Genomic DNA, 15,250 nt, shown 5'->3' with positions numbered 1-15,250 from the left:
GGAGTGGTGCCTCAGGCCTCACAGTGAGTAGCCTGGTGTCCCCAAGTGTAATATTGTAGAAGATTCCATGGGCCAAGGCACAGCCAGGCCAGCTCCTTGAGGCCCATGGGACTTCAGTTAATCTTAATAAATACTGAATTCCAACCTTATTTTTGGGTCAAGAACTCTCACTTCAGGCCCTGACCCAGATCTTCCTGTTTTGACAACTTTGGAGTTCTAAAAGCCCCTAGAGACAGGCCATGCCATCAGGAGCAGTTCTCAGTTTTCCTCCAACTTCTGCTCTGTCCTCCCTCATGGGGCAGGAGGCTGGAGTCCTGTATGGTTTTCTGAGGCTTTAAATACACACACACACACACACACACACACACACACACACACACACACACATCCTTTGGCCGCCCAAGCCAAGTGATTTTGAAAATTCCACTCTGGCAAAAGGCCATAGGCTGTGGGAGGATCCCGGGGCCAAAGATGTACACTGTGGGAATTCTCTCTGTGTTTCCCAATGCCCCAAGCACAGGCTGCTGGTTGCCCATTGCATTATCAACAAAGAAAGGAATGAATCTAAATGAGAATTCGATGGATCACGACATTAACCTGGTTTCTCTACTGTGACAGGACCAAGACAAACCAGGAGAAAAAAATGGACAGCCCGTTGAAGAAGGTCTGGTGGTTTAAGAAAGATGGAGTGTATCTAACCGCAAACTGCAGAGCAGCTAGGCCAGTAGCAAGGTGACTGGCTAGCTGTTAGGTTGAGTAGCTGATTGGCTGGTTAGCTGATTGGTTAGCTAGCTGATGGGCTGGCTAGCTCATGGCTGGCTAGCTGATGGGCTGGCTAGCTGATTGGTTAGCTAGCTGACTAGCTGGCTAGCTGATGGGCTGGCTAGATGATTGGTTAGTTAGCTGATTGGCTGGCTAGCTGATGGGCTGGTTATCTGATTGGTTAGCTAGCTGATAGGCTGGCTAGCTGATGGGCTGGCTAGCTGATGGGCTGGCTAGCTGAGGAGAGCCATCATGCCACTGCTAAGTACCCAAGGCACACTCAGTCCTCAAGTCTGTGCAGTAGATTGTGTTTCTAAGTCAGTTTTACAGATGAGGAAACTAAGGTCATGTACGTGTCCACAGGTTCACAATCAGTTAATCAAGAGGCCAGGAGTCTACAGGTGGCTGTGTAGTGTGCTGTTACCACCCCTTTACATCTGCAAGGAAACGTGGGGAAAACTGCAGTGTTGTATGAGTTTTGGTGGCCAGAGACCCGGCTTTGCCCCTATCCTGTAGGCTACCCAGTTAGGTAGGTGACAACCCGGTTAGGTCCCCCCCAGTGAGAAAGAGGGTGCTTTGTACACTTGGATTCTGAGGTCTAATCTGCCAAGACATTTTGGGTCCTTCTTTATTCCCAGCCTGGCTTACCCCAGTGGTACTCCCCCTGGCCCCGGCTTCCTGCTGGATCTCAGTGCTTATGGGTACTGATGCTCTGTGCTTATGGGTACTGATGCTCTGGCTCAGCTCGTCCCACCTTCCTGCCCCTCCTCAAGTTACTCCATCCAGTGTGTCCACCCCAGCCCTGTCATCTCCAAGCTTCCTTCCTCCTACCTCTAAATCACACCCTAGCCCCTCTCTCCTTTCTGTCTACCTGCTAGGGGACCAGCACCCCCTGACAGCTGCCTGTTCCCTATTCTTCCTTTCTTTGTCCAGATAAAACCAACTTGTCACCAATTTCTCCTTGTGGCCACCACTGTCCCCTTCTCCATGGGGATGGGCCTACTACTCCATGACACCAGTGATAACCAGGGCATTCCTACCTTGAATTAGTGTAGTAATTTAGCATTCACAGACCAGTCTCACTTGTTTCCACCTAAATTCATTCCTAGGAGGGAACCAGTTGGTGACAACTTTGTCTGTCCTTAGATTGTAAGCACACTGTCTAGGCGTCACATCAGACCTTTTGAGTTCTTTTGAGCAGTCTCCTGGGAAGAGCCTTACCACCCACTGTGCAGATGAGGGGACAGAGGCAGCCGTAGCTGGGACGAATCTGGGTATCTCCTCAGTCCCAGTCTCCCTGAAAACTCCAAATGTTTCCAGGGTCCTGTCTGGCATCTGACTCATCTCTGGCTCCCTCTCCTGTCCTGAGCCTGAACTAGTATGGTATGCTGGTAGTTAGCAGAGATGAGAAATGACCCCACAAGGGCTTAGAGTCAGGACCACCACAGACCCCCTGCAGGGCACCAGCCACCTCTCATCTTTGCACTTGAGTGGTAACAGAGCTGGGCCCCTTCACTCAGAGCCTGAAGAGAGCCTAAGACATGTTTCTGATTGTCAAGATATTATACCCAGTCAGAAGGGTTGATGCAGCTGTTCTTCCTGGGAATTACTCAGGGAGACTCCTGAGGCACTTGGACAGAGGCAAAAGGGATGCCCTAGGGAGGGGCTAGTGGAGGCCACAACTGTGAGGGCTGGTCACTGAGTCAGCCATGCAAGGTAAGCACACACTGGTCCATCTCTTCTGTTAAGGGTGGGCCCTGCTTCCACCTGCCCACAAGCCTACCCAATCACTTCTCAGAACTCCAGCTCTCCCACCCCGCAGGCCTCTGCTTGGCTTTCCCCAGAGGTTTGGGTCCAAGTATATAGGGCTTCTTTCCCTCAGAGCAGTGATTCCCAACCTTTAGGTCAAATGTTCCTTTCGCAGGGTTTGCCTCAGACCAGCAGAAAACACAGGTATTTACATTACAGTTCATAATAGTAGCAGAATTGCAGTTATGAAGTAGCAACAAAAATAATTTTATGGTTGGGGGTCACCACAACATGAGGAACTGTATTAAAGCACTAGGAAGGTTGAGAACCACTGCCCCAGGGAACCTGACCTTTGCGAGCCTAGGTCTTTTACAGCACCAGTTTGTAGTAATGACAGCTGCCAATGCTTTTTGGCCTACATTTGACTTTATTTGCCATATAATTTTATATATTTATCAGCGACAGTGTGATGTTTAACCTGTATACATACAATGCTAGGATCACAGATCATCACCCTATCCTGCACCTCTCAGTTACCCCTTCTTCATGAGGAAGAGAATTCAGAATCCTCTGGCTAGCTATTCCGAAATGCAGATTACATACTCTTGACTGGAGTCACCCTGCCATATGACAAGAGTCCCAGGAGTTCTTCTGTGACCTGGTTCCCACCGATCACATCCCTCCCCTGACTGCTGACTCTCTGGTAGCTCCCATCCTTCTCCCCACTTCTGTGAGATGAGCTGCTGAGATTCAACACTTCAGTGGAAGCTCTCAGTGATAGGTGGCACACACTCGTGGGGGTGGCTTGTGAGACTGTTCATGCACTCTTCTCATTATTTTCACAGAAGCTGGAGGGACCTGTGTCTGAATCACCTTCTTGTTCTGACACTGAGCAGGCACGCGTAGGCGTTTGGGAATGAATGGGTAGATGAAGAAAGGGAAATGTCAGAGAGCGGACAGTTTGTAAAAGTCACCTCAATTCCGAACCCTTGATTTCCAAAACAAGGGGGTATGTTAATCTGTTAATAAGTAGAATTTCCTAAATTCTTTTCTTTGTGTTCTGAGACAGAGTCTCTCTGTGTAGCCCTGGCTATTCTGGAACTCATTGTGTGTATGTCAGACTGGCCTTGAACTCACTGAGACCTACCTGCTCTGCCTCCCCAGTGCTGTGATTCAAGGGGTGTGCCACCACGTCTGGAAATTTTTCTAAATTTTGACCTAGTCTCTTTTTCATAAATGTGACTCTTTAGAAGTATCATTTACTTGGGGATAAACTGATACACAATAATATACCATAAAATTCATCCTTTATTAGTGTATACCCTTTATCACTTTATTATTATTATTATTATTATTATTATTATTATTATTATTATTACATTGATTCTCTTGTTGTGTTTGTGTGCTCATGTATGTGCATGTGTCATGGTGGACAGAGGTCAGAGGACAACCTGCAGGAATCAATCCTCTCTTCCACATATGGGTCCTGGAGACGGAACTGCAGGATGAAGGTGATTAGGAGCTGATGGACTGTAGTCGGAGTATCCTCTGGGGTCTGAGACCACAGAGAAAAGAACCTAGAGATCTGGTTACCTGGTGAGGAGACAGGGTACCAAAGGCCAGCAGCTTGGAGCCTGTCGATATGGGTCTTAGTGAGGAGTCTTATCTCTCAGAGGAACTAAAAGCTCATTGGTTGGTTCATATTTGGGGGTGCATGACACACACTGACTACCCCAATTGTTCAATGCCCTCTCTAGCCCAGGCATCCTTTCAACAGAAGAGCTCCTAACAGAAAACCCCAGTAAACCAAGCAGAGCCAAGAAGGCTTTGGTTCTTTGCTGTATGTCATGACCTGATCAATTAGCTAATTCCATATTTATCGATCTGCAGTTGCAACTCACTCACAGAGGCTCGATCAGCTCAGGGAAGCTGGGAGATCTAAGATCTAGACCCGAGGGAGGGAGAAGAAAATGGCAGGTGAGCAAGCAGAATGCCCCTCATGGTAATTCTACTGTGCAGCTCTCTGGCAGTCAAAGAAGTGCTGCCTAGCTAGTGCCAAGGTCTCAATGTCCCGACCACAGGTGGACAGAGTGCTCCTTGGCCCTGGGATATGAAGAAGGCAATTTCTTCCCGGTTATTTTAAGTTGGAAGCCATTCATTAAGCCACCACCCACCTCACCTTCCCTGGATTTCATGCCAGCTCTGTGTTAGGCATCTGGCTCTCCCAGGGTGTAAGAATATCCTGTGAGTTTGTCCTTAAGGCATTAGCTCATGTTTGGGACACTGTGCCAGCTGGAGATCTCCATTCTGGGTCCCATCAGAAATGCATTCCACTGTATACTGTTACTGTTATTCACACTGACTTGAGTCTCTCTGGCTTAAACACAGCCTCCTTCTAAGCAACAGGGATTCCAGGAATACCAAGAGCACCACTTTTTATTGAATTAAGTAAATTGCTGTTAACATAAAGAATTCTGACCCAGTTCCCAAGTCTCTCATGTTCTACTAATGTTCCATGTCCAGGCCCTAGTCCCTGAGGCCTGCCTGGGGTGTGTGACACCTTATGAATGGCAAGCCCACTTTCTCCCTCCAGGCTGGTTGCCTCACTCTTGTCACTTGGCTGTTGCTATGTGGCTTCCCCTCCGTACCACGAGAGTTCAGCTGCCCCGTTGCAGCATCTGGGTTAAAGTCTGCATTTGTCAGGTAGTGCCAGGACCCAGGGGAGTAAGGGGCCTGGCAACAACACCAGGCCAACAAGGCAAGTGCTGGATCTCAGTTTTGGTTTCTTTCCTGTAAGATGGGATTGATGAGACCAAGGATAGATTATTACTGAAGGAGCCTAACAGGGAAGAACCCTGGGTAAAAAGGCATGGGCTTCACCTAAGTCCATGGAAAGTTCCGCAGAGGCTGGGGGAAGCCAGCACCAGGGCATGGCACTGCCTTTCTAAGTAGGCACATAGTCTGCCTGCTACTGTTGAATGTCAGGGGATGCTTTGAATGCAGTGCCTTTGAGCTTGACTTTGCTTTTGAGTTTTTATAACTATTTTCTTTTGTTTGTTTGCCTCTGGAATTTTGCAGCAAACATCTTTTGCACACACATCTTTACATGCTGGTGCTGTTGTTTCACAAGTCAGATTCCTGGAAGAAGTAGGATCCTGGGCCAGAGAGGATGTGTGTCTTGTGTACCACAGTGATGGGGCCTAATGCTCAAGGCATCTTCTTATTGATGAGCCATGTGGTGCTTGCTCACTGGTTTTGATTCTGTCCAAAGGACCATACAAGTCATCTCTGACCTCATTTCTGCTGGGTCGAGGACAGAGATACTGCCCCCTTTTCCTCTGACAACATGGTGAATGTTCCCCTGGCTGGGTCAGGGACCTTTTGGGAGGTCCTGCTTCACAATGGAACCCTGAGGAGCAACAATGGAGCCAGACACACATGCTGGGTGTGTGGCAAAGCCTTCCCCCACTATGGAAAGCAGGTCCCTGGTGGGTGTGGGGTGAAATGGGGAGTGAGGGGTTTTCTCTAGCTCCCTCTGTTTGCTGGCTCCCAGGAACTGTCTTACTAGAAAGGCATAGTGTAAATATTTTGCTAAGCAGCCAAGAGAGGAAACTTACCCAGGCTGAGCTGCCCAGTGCTGGGCACTGGCCACGGGCACAATACTCAATGAGGCCATTATCTATGAAGGGAGGTCTGTTTGTTCCACTGCAGGACAGTGCCAGAGCCCAGAGCCACCAGGCTTGCCGCTCTGGCTGCCACACAGAAGAGTCTCCTTGCGCTCAGCAGACCCTGTGGTTATGCAGTGCCAGGCCAGGAGGTTAACTCTCTGGCGAACCAGAAGCCGGGCTTTATTCCTTCCTGATTGAGCATGTCTGTCTGAAAATGTTAAAAATGGAGGACCACGGTGCTCACAAAACAAACCCAGGCCCCAGGCCCGCAGGTCTGCTTTAAAGGCTGTGGTAAGGGGAGCTGGAGGCCGTCTGTCTGTTAATAGTTCCTGGTCCCCTCCTTCCTAACCAGCCCCATGCTCCTAGCTTATGCTCCTGGTCTCATGGCCTTTCTGCCTGGCTGCTCTTTTCTCCATTTCCTTGTTAGTTGGACCTGGTCTAAGTCATTCCTAAGCACAGGGCCCACCTACTTCCTCAAAGCCTTCCCTGATCACTACAGGCCCCAGAGCCAGAGACTGAAGGAATGGCTTTTTAATGATCTTGGAACTATCTATCCAGAGATCCATTTTGCAGATAAGTAAGCTGAGGCTTGGTGACACTGACTAGCCTGAGAAGTACCAGTGCATGTGAATGTTGGTGGGCTTTCCTGGTTTAAAAATAATAATAATAATAAAATCTCTTCTGTGCCTAGTGTCCATCTCAGTGAATCATGATGGTGGGATCCTACACTATGTCCAGAGACCCTGTCCCAGCATGGCCTTTGCAGTCGCTGTGCTCATCTGTGTCATTCAGGCACTGACCTCTTGCTGTCACTCTACCCCACCCTAATGCAGGTGTCCCCCACGCCACAGCAGGTGGGCCGCAGCACATTCCCCGCTCCCTCAGCTCAGCTCAGACCACCCAGGCTGCTCCGTGTGAACTGCTCTCCACTGCCTCTCCCTCCAGTCATACTATGACCTCCTGTTCCTGTCACCTCTGCCCAGAGCTCTGCCCAGAGCTCTGCCCAGCTGTCCACAGAACTGGAACCTACACTTCCCTTGGTTCCATACTCAGACACTACCCACCCAGGCTGCTTGCTACCTGCTCAGGTTGCTGCCTGGCCCAACTTACCATGATCTGCTAACCCCATGCCACCTTCTCACTGCACAGCTGACCCTGGCGGGCTCTGTTCTACTTAAGGAAAGCATACCTTTATATTTATTGTGTGCACCTTTATATCTGCAAGAACTCACAAATATTATAAATGTGTAAGTGTTTACCTTTTCTTTGTGTGTTATGTTGTGTATGTGTGCACATGCACATGTGAGCATGTGTATACGAGTGTGTGTGAGCGTGTATGTGTACACAGGTATGTGCATGCATGTGTGAGCATGTATGTATGAGTGTGCCTGTGTATGAGCATGTGTGTGTGCACATGTATGTGTGAGCACGCGTATATGACTGTGTATATATGTGTGTATGAGGGTTTGTGCTGGGAACCGAACTCAGGTCCTCAACTCCCCACTCTATGTTCTCCACTGGAATATGGAGAGACAGGCATTCTGTTTTGTCACTAGGATCAGTGCTTGTCACCTTGTGTCTAACAGGCTGCATGTCAGGAAAGCCTGCCTATCTGACTGTGGCAGTGTGTCCCTGTGAGTGTTGTGTTGGGAGGGAAGGAGTTTGTTTTTTAGTCCATGTGTAGGATCAAGGGAAGACAGGTGGCGTTGTGTTCTGAGAGGCTAGGGCTAGACGTGGCTCTCAGGGCCTTGGGCCCATTTTCCAGACCTAGACCCAGATGCCCCCCAAATAGCAAGAATACAGAGGCAGCCCCAGAGAGGCTGCTCAGAATGAGCTGCTGGAACAGGCCCGCCTGGCTGGCACACCCTTTCTTGGTCTTAGCAGCCCAGGAATCTCCCGAGTCTCCAGTGGGTGGCCCAGCAGTTGAAACCCTTTGGACAAGCTTCGCTCCCACTGACAGCTGCCAAATGAAATGAGAGGCTGGGGAGGGAAGGAAAGGATGGTGCTGAGGCCCGTCCAGTAGAGGATAGGGTTCCAGACCAACGGGAAGGATAATTCCAGGGCACCAGCCAACAGTGCCGGAACCGGGGCAAGATGGCAGAGCTTGTCCTGACAGGAGACATGGGTGGTTCTGCACCCATGCCGGCCAGGAGCACAGTCACAAGCAAACAGCAACTCTCCTCCCTGCCCCACATGATTGACATTTTTATTTACTTATGGCACAGTTTCCTTCAGCTTGGCTGGCTTCCTTCTAAAGCGGTGCCCAAAGCAAGTTCCCTGGGTGACCTGCGGTGCCGCCCATCTTTCCTGCGCACCCCACCCTGTCCTGTTCTCACCTCTCTGAGCCCTGGTCTGTCTCTTCTGTCTCTTACCTGACTTGCTTCACAGGAGGCTTGTTCCTCCCTCCGGCTTCCTTTGTCAGCCCCCCACCCTCCACCCTGCTTGTCTCCCAGGCTCATTTCTTCCTGTTTTCCTTAGCAATTCCTGCAGCTGCACACCTCACCTGCTCTCTCATCTGCCTGCTTATCCACCTGCCTGCCCATCTGCCTGGCACCCCACACCCCTCTGCATTTCCAGCTGCTGCACCCTCTAGCCTCTCAAATGTATTATGCTTGCATAAAACTCACCTTTCACCTTCCTGTCTATTGATCAATGGCTCTTCCAGGGTCACCTCCACTTGGCACCACAAGAGGGAGCCTACTCCAGAATCAGCATGCCCCATGTCTGCACTTATTAGCAGTGTGGCCCTGGGCAAGTCACTTGCTCTGCCCGAGCTTGGCTATCATGAGGAGGCCTCATTCTCCCTCCTCTAACATCAGTCTGGCAGGTGAGGCCCACCACCCACCTCTTACAGGTGACACTGATCTGAGACGTTGATCTCAGTCAACATCTGCAGGCAAATATCAGTCTTCTGACAGATAACTGTGCCTCTAGCTCCTCTCACTGCAGCCTCCTAGCCCCTAGTCTGAGACAGGGCCTGAGATCTGCCCGTTAAAGAAGTACCTAGGCAATCGGGAGTGTGTGTGTGTATAGGGAGGCGCAGGGGAGGGGGAGAGGGAGATGGCCGTCTGTGGACAATGCTCGGAGATGTGACTTATGAGACAAAGCTCCAACTCCTTAGAACTCTTCTGCTTTAGCAAGTGTATTCCACTCCTCAGCCAGGTCAGCCTGTCTGTCACCACCTGAGCCCAGCATGGAGTTTGTTCTTCTCAAACTATGTCAAAGGAAAGAAACATGGTTACTTTTTATGAAGACACACTATGTATTGCTACTATGTACCCAGAACGAGCCAGGCCCTTCACATATGTTTCTTGATTTAATTCTCACAGGAACTGCTCCCATCTGCACTGTTGTCTCTCTGTTTGACCCAGCACAGAGAGGTTAAGTAGCCTGTCCAATGGCACATAGCTCAGCTGCAGGGCCAGTGGTCCAGCTTGAGTGGAACCCTCCATGCCTAGACAATCTAGGTCTTCAAATCCAGCACATGTGCTTGTTGACAGAATTCCTAACAGCTCCTGGAGAATCTACAGAGCATAGCTGCCCGGAAGAAGACCTACCCTGGGTCCAGTCAGGCCAGAAGTGGGAAGCAGGAGTGGAGTTATTTTGGAGAAGCGACAGGAAAAAACCACGAAGCTTCCTACCTGTCCTGTTTTGCCCCCGTCTGTCCTGGGAAACAAGGCTGTCCCTCTCTTAGATAAAAAGGTGTCTCTTCCCCACACAGTGGCTCTTCCACCAGAGCCTGGAGAGCAAAGACTAAGCTTAGTACACATTGGTTATTTTTAAATGACTACATAAACAATCCAGGCTATGTAAATAAGAAAAACATGAGGTCATCTCTTCAAAACCTAAAAATGTCTTCTCTGTGGGGAGGGGGTGGACTCGCTAGTCCACAGTGTCCCAAGCCACCAGGCCTGACCCTCCCTTCCTCACACCCATGGAGGCAACAGCAGCTGGTCTGGAAGTCAGGACTCCTGGTTTATTTCTGGCTCTGTGGACTTTGCCTAAATGCTTGGAGCTACTGCCCACTCCCTAGTCCACCTCCTTCTTCTCTGGACCCTGACACCTGTCCCTTCATCACTTGTAAAGCATCCACATTCACAGATCATTGTATCCAGTGATCATTATATCCAATGACCGGTGCTCACTAACTACTCCCCAGAAACCTTTGCAGCACCACTTGGGGTGCAGAGGTGGTAGATTGCCACCCCACCTGGAGGCTCTTAAACCTGCACGTGCAACCAGAGCAGACATGAAGGCAGGGTTCCTCAGAACCCTGTGGCAAAGGTTCCTAATGCCCTGACTCCATGGAGGAAGGGCACAGTGAGGGGAGGGAATGGAAATGCATACAGAAGGAACAGCTTGGGAACTCGGAGGGAAGCTGTTCCTTTCCCTTCGATACACCATGACCTTCTACATAGCCACTGGGGCCCTGACAGGTGTACCAGAAGAGGCTGTTAATGTCCCCATTCCTTATCTCTGTGCATTGTCATCTGTCCCCAAGTGCATCTGCACCTTGCCCTCTGTGTGGACAGCTGTAAGTCATGAAGGCAGATGGAAAGCTTAACTTTGGAGACATTAGAAGCCTTGCTAGGAGTCACAGGGCCTCTGATGTTGCTGGAGGACTGTTTGTACCAGGGACTTGACTCTCTGCCCATTGCTCCCAGGATCTCCTCGCTCCCTTCCTCTACCTCTCCTTCCCTTCCCTTAGGCCTCACAACAGGACACTCAGCATCCTTTTGCTCTTCCATTATCCTTAAGCAGTGGAGTAAGAGCAGCCAATTCTTGCTGAGGGCAGTCTCAGACTGTGTTCCACTAAAACCCTTTCAGGCTCTCCAATCACTACAGCATAAATACGTGCTAAAAATACATTTTGGCTCCTATCAGCACTGTTCCAGAAAGTGGACCAGTTCTAACACGTTCCCCAGTGCACTGCAGCACTGGGAAAGTGTCACCAGCTTAGGCTGGCTGGGATGCACTTTGGAATGGGGTCAGGGAAGACTGACCTACAGGGGGCTGGGATGAGTTTGAACTCTTTCCTGGGTGCCTTTGTTTTGCTGGATAGATTCAGGGTTGAATCTATAGGTTTGAAAGTCTACACAGGCATTGACAAGGGACAGAGCCACAAGGTTAAGTTCCTAAGTATGGAGAGTGTGGGCCTCCTGTCTAAATGGCATTTGTAGCAAGAAGGAATTCAAACAGCTGTTGGATACTGTTGATGATGCAAACAGGAACTCCTGTAGTCCCCCTGGAATGCCCCATAGCACAGCTAAGGATGGGTACACAGTGGAAAATGCAACCCTTATATCGTCTATTGAAATGATTTAGGATTGTTTTCTTTGTAATTCTCTCTGTTTCTCTGTCTCTGTCTCTCTGTCTCTGTCTCTCTCTCTCTCTGTGTATATGTGTGTGTGTATTTATATGTGTGTAGCCACACATACAGAGGCTCAAGATTGACATCAAAATCATTTTCAGTCACTCTTCTATCTCATTCAGTGAAGTAGTATCTCTCCATCAAAACCAGAGCCCATCAAGGTGGCTAATCTCACTAACCAGATTGCCCATGAGATCCCATTTCCACCATCCAAGGCTGGAATTACATAAGGGGCTGCCACACTCACTGACATTCCCATGGGTTCTGGGGACCTAAACTCCAGACCTCATGCATGCACAAGTGCTTTCACCACTAAGTGTTTCCAGCCTCCTAGTTTTAACCTTTTTTACATGGTGTGTGTGTGTGTATGTGTGTGTGTATGTGTGTGTGTATACTTATACATGTATGTGTGAAGTATGCAGAGGCCCTACGTGGGTGTCATCTGTCTTTCTTGATACTTCCCACTTTGTTTACTGAGGCAGGATCTCCCAGTGAATCAGAAACTTTCCAAGTCTGCTTAGTGTAGCTAGCCATCTTGCCAAGGAGAGTCCCTGTCTCTGCCTCCCAAACGCTTGCTTTACAGGTGGCCACACACCTGCCCAGGGTTTTACATGTGTGCTGGGGTTCTGAACTCTGGTCCTTGTGCCTTTGGGACAAGTGATTTATCCATCTTCTAAGCTTTGAATTCCTTAATTCTTAATCCTTAGCAAGCCAACCAAGACAAGAGAAGGCCATGTGGACCTTCTCTTGCAGCTGACAAGAAAGACCATGGATGCCTAGGACAGCAATCAGCACAGTGGCTGCGAAAGGCCAGAGTCTATTGCTCAGACTTTGAGGGTAGATAGGCTGAAGCAGCCAAAGCTGCTGTGCATGTGAATGAACAGCATGCTTTTCAATAAAGCTTTATTTACACAATCAGGCGGTGGCCACAGGTCTTAGCTTGTGGATCCCTGGTCTAAAATGTCAAAGTTTTGTAAATCAAAGCATAGTTATTACTCTATGTGTGAACTTTCATAATAAATTCATTTTAAAGATTGAAACTTAAAAAAAGATTAAAGAATAAACTCGCTTTACCCTGATCATTAAATCATCATTTCATACAAGATCTGACATTTTAAATGGCTTCTAAGACAATGAAAATTTGAAAACCACTGGCAGTGGTGTTTGCTGGGAAAACATTTCCCAATTCAGTTTCATGTTAGTTCTGGCCTGAAGCCACTCATTCAGAAATCACCTTATTCTGGAGATGGGCCCAGGTTAGGTCTCTCCTGAGGAGACTCCTGGTTACCTTGCATGACTCCAAGCCCTGCTGGGAGCCCAGGTGTCCCCAGGCCACTGGATCCCTGGCATGGTGGAGGCTGCCACACTGCACACCTGCCATCCTGGACCCTCATCCTTCATCTGCATGGATGCCACATAGCCCAGCCCACTTCCTAGTGGCCCAGCTGTGCCCATGATCTCCTGGATCCCCCAGCAGCTCTGAGTCAGAACTCCATTAATCATGGTGCTTTCTTCCCCAGGGAGAGTGCGGGAAGGGGCGGGGCCAGATTTCTGGCTGGAGCTGAGGCTCATTTCCTGCTGGGCAGGGCTCCCTCTGCAGATTGTCCCTCCTCCCCCAGCTGTCAGAGTCCATGTGGACTACTGGGAATTTGGGCATGAAGTAGGGGAGGGCACATGCCAGGAGTGGTAGAGTCCTGGGTGGTTCCCCTAACTGCCTGTGCTCCTTGGAGCTTCAGTTCTAGGTTACTCAAGAACCCACGTCCACCTTGTGGACCAGATCACTGAGGCTGCTAGAAGAGAAGGACCCTCCCCCCAACTTGCAGTTCAATTGTCATGTGCACCGTTGAAAACAAATGCAAAATCAATAGAGCAGATGGTGCTGCAGGAGACCAAGGAACGGGACCCTTGGTGATGGGGCTCTCCACACAGTGTTTTCTTCAGGAAGCATTTCAGTGGAACAGTAAAAGAGTTGATTCATTGTAGACAGAGTTTCTACCCTTGCGAGCTGTGTGACTATCTTTAAATGACTGAACCTCTCTGTGCTCAGTGTCTGTCCATACATATTTTAAAGGATAAACAAGGCCAGCCTCACTAGGATTTTTCTCTTTTTCCTTTCAGGACTTAAACTCATCTATGAAGTACCAGGCCTTGTGTACAGAGAGGACCAGTCCCTTCTCTTTAGGGTCCCGTGCCAGTACCAGGTGGTACAGCATAGCAGATCTGTCACAGGGCGAGTGGTGGCTGAGTTGCCTGCACAGTAGGGGATATTAGGAAGGACTTCCAGGTGGGTGGTCCGTGTTTTAATAAGGCCTCATCTGTATGTGCGTGGTGCCCCTGTGAGGAAGGTACCAACTTCTCCTGTGTTGCAAGAAAGGAAACTGAGGCAAGGGAGAGGGAGCTATAACATGTTTCCAAACCATTAAAAAAAAATCTACTAACACCAGTAACTGTTAGTGCTGGGATTTGAACTCAGGGATAGCCCCAGGTTCAATACCACTGTAAACATCCCCCATCCAAATGAGGCTCAGGTAGTTAATTTTTCTTGGGTCTTAGGAATTCTTCTATCTCCACAGGATGATTCTGGTCAGGACAGGCATGCTGGGCTGGGCGTGCTGAGGAGCTGCTGGCTGAAATCAAAGCCCATCCACCCCCATCTGTGAGCTGCAGCAATGCTGCCATGAGGTGACTTACATCCCCGGCCCTGGCTCTGCACAATGAGAAAATGCCTGCTCTAAGCCTAATGGGACTTAGGCTTAGAGCCTAAGGGACGAGCAGGCCTGATGGTAAATCATAGGTTTTCACGTCGTCTACATCATAGCTGAGCCCATACATGTAAACTTAAGACAGGTGGAGAATCCCTAGAGCCCCCAGAAGGCAGCTCCCAGGACCCACCCCAGAATCCAAACATAGTGGGCCCGAGGGTGTATACTTGCAAATCTCAGTACGGAGGCAGAAGGATTGTGAGTTCAAGGCTAGCCCTGGCTAACAGTGTGAGGCTGTTTCAAAGGGAAGGACTCCAGTGCAGAGCCTCATGTCCCTAGTGCTTAAGCAGATGACAAGGTATTCTGGGGAATCCGTGTTTCCTTCCTTCCTTCCTTCCTTCCTTCCTTCCTTCCTTCCTTCCTTCCTTCCTTCCTTCCTTTTTGAAAGCAGGTGCTCTCTCCTTCAGCCCTACCAGCTCCTTGGATGATGATGGCATAGCTTGTAACAGACAAAACACCCTAGGATTTAACCCTTACCCAAAGAGCTTCCAATGCCCCACCCCCATCCGTGTCACAGCCCACTCCTAACACCCAAGATGGAGATATACATGCAAACACATACAGGAGCCCAGGGACCTCACTTGCCTATGTACTCAGCCCCTAGAATTTGGAACTCTCCATGTAATCATGAGAGGCCAGACCTGACACTCTTCCATGCCTCCGGACAGGGGCTTTATGACAGGGCAGGGTATGGAGGTGACTTAGGATTGGGCAGGGGAGGACAAGCCTGGGAAACAGGTTAATATATCAGAGGCCCGGGTCCTTGTGAGACATTGTTGTGTCCTTTAGCAGAGGGGAGGTGGAGACTGATGGACCAGTGTGAGGGGCAGAGACATGGGAAGGCTGGAATTCCTAACCAAGGCACCAGGGAATTCCAGACCAGCTCTGTCAGAGGTCAGGGAAGGCAAGGACAGGTGATGGCCACTCTCCAGACAGAA

The 15,250-nt window shown here is 49.5% G+C and overlaps 1 protein-coding gene across 1 annotated transcript in view; it reads right to left on the bottom strand.

Annotated features, from left to right (window-relative positions):
• Hivep3 (human immunodeficiency virus type I enhancer binding protein 3) overlaps positions 1 to 15,250 on the bottom strand; it is a 312,458-nt gene that overhangs the window by 49,787 nt on the left and 247,421 nt on the right. The gene's annotated exons all lie outside the window — the stretch shown is intronic.

The sequence above is a fragment of the Mus caroli genome, chromosome 4 (genome assembly GCF_900094665.2).
Source record: "Mus caroli chromosome 4, CAROLI_EIJ_v1.1, whole genome shotgun sequence".
Lineage (NCBI taxonomy): Eukaryota > Metazoa > Chordata > Mammalia > Rodentia > Muridae > Mus > Mus caroli.
The sequence above is the reverse complement of the archived record's forward strand: the minus strand, read 5'-3'. Positions and strand labels throughout refer to the sequence as shown.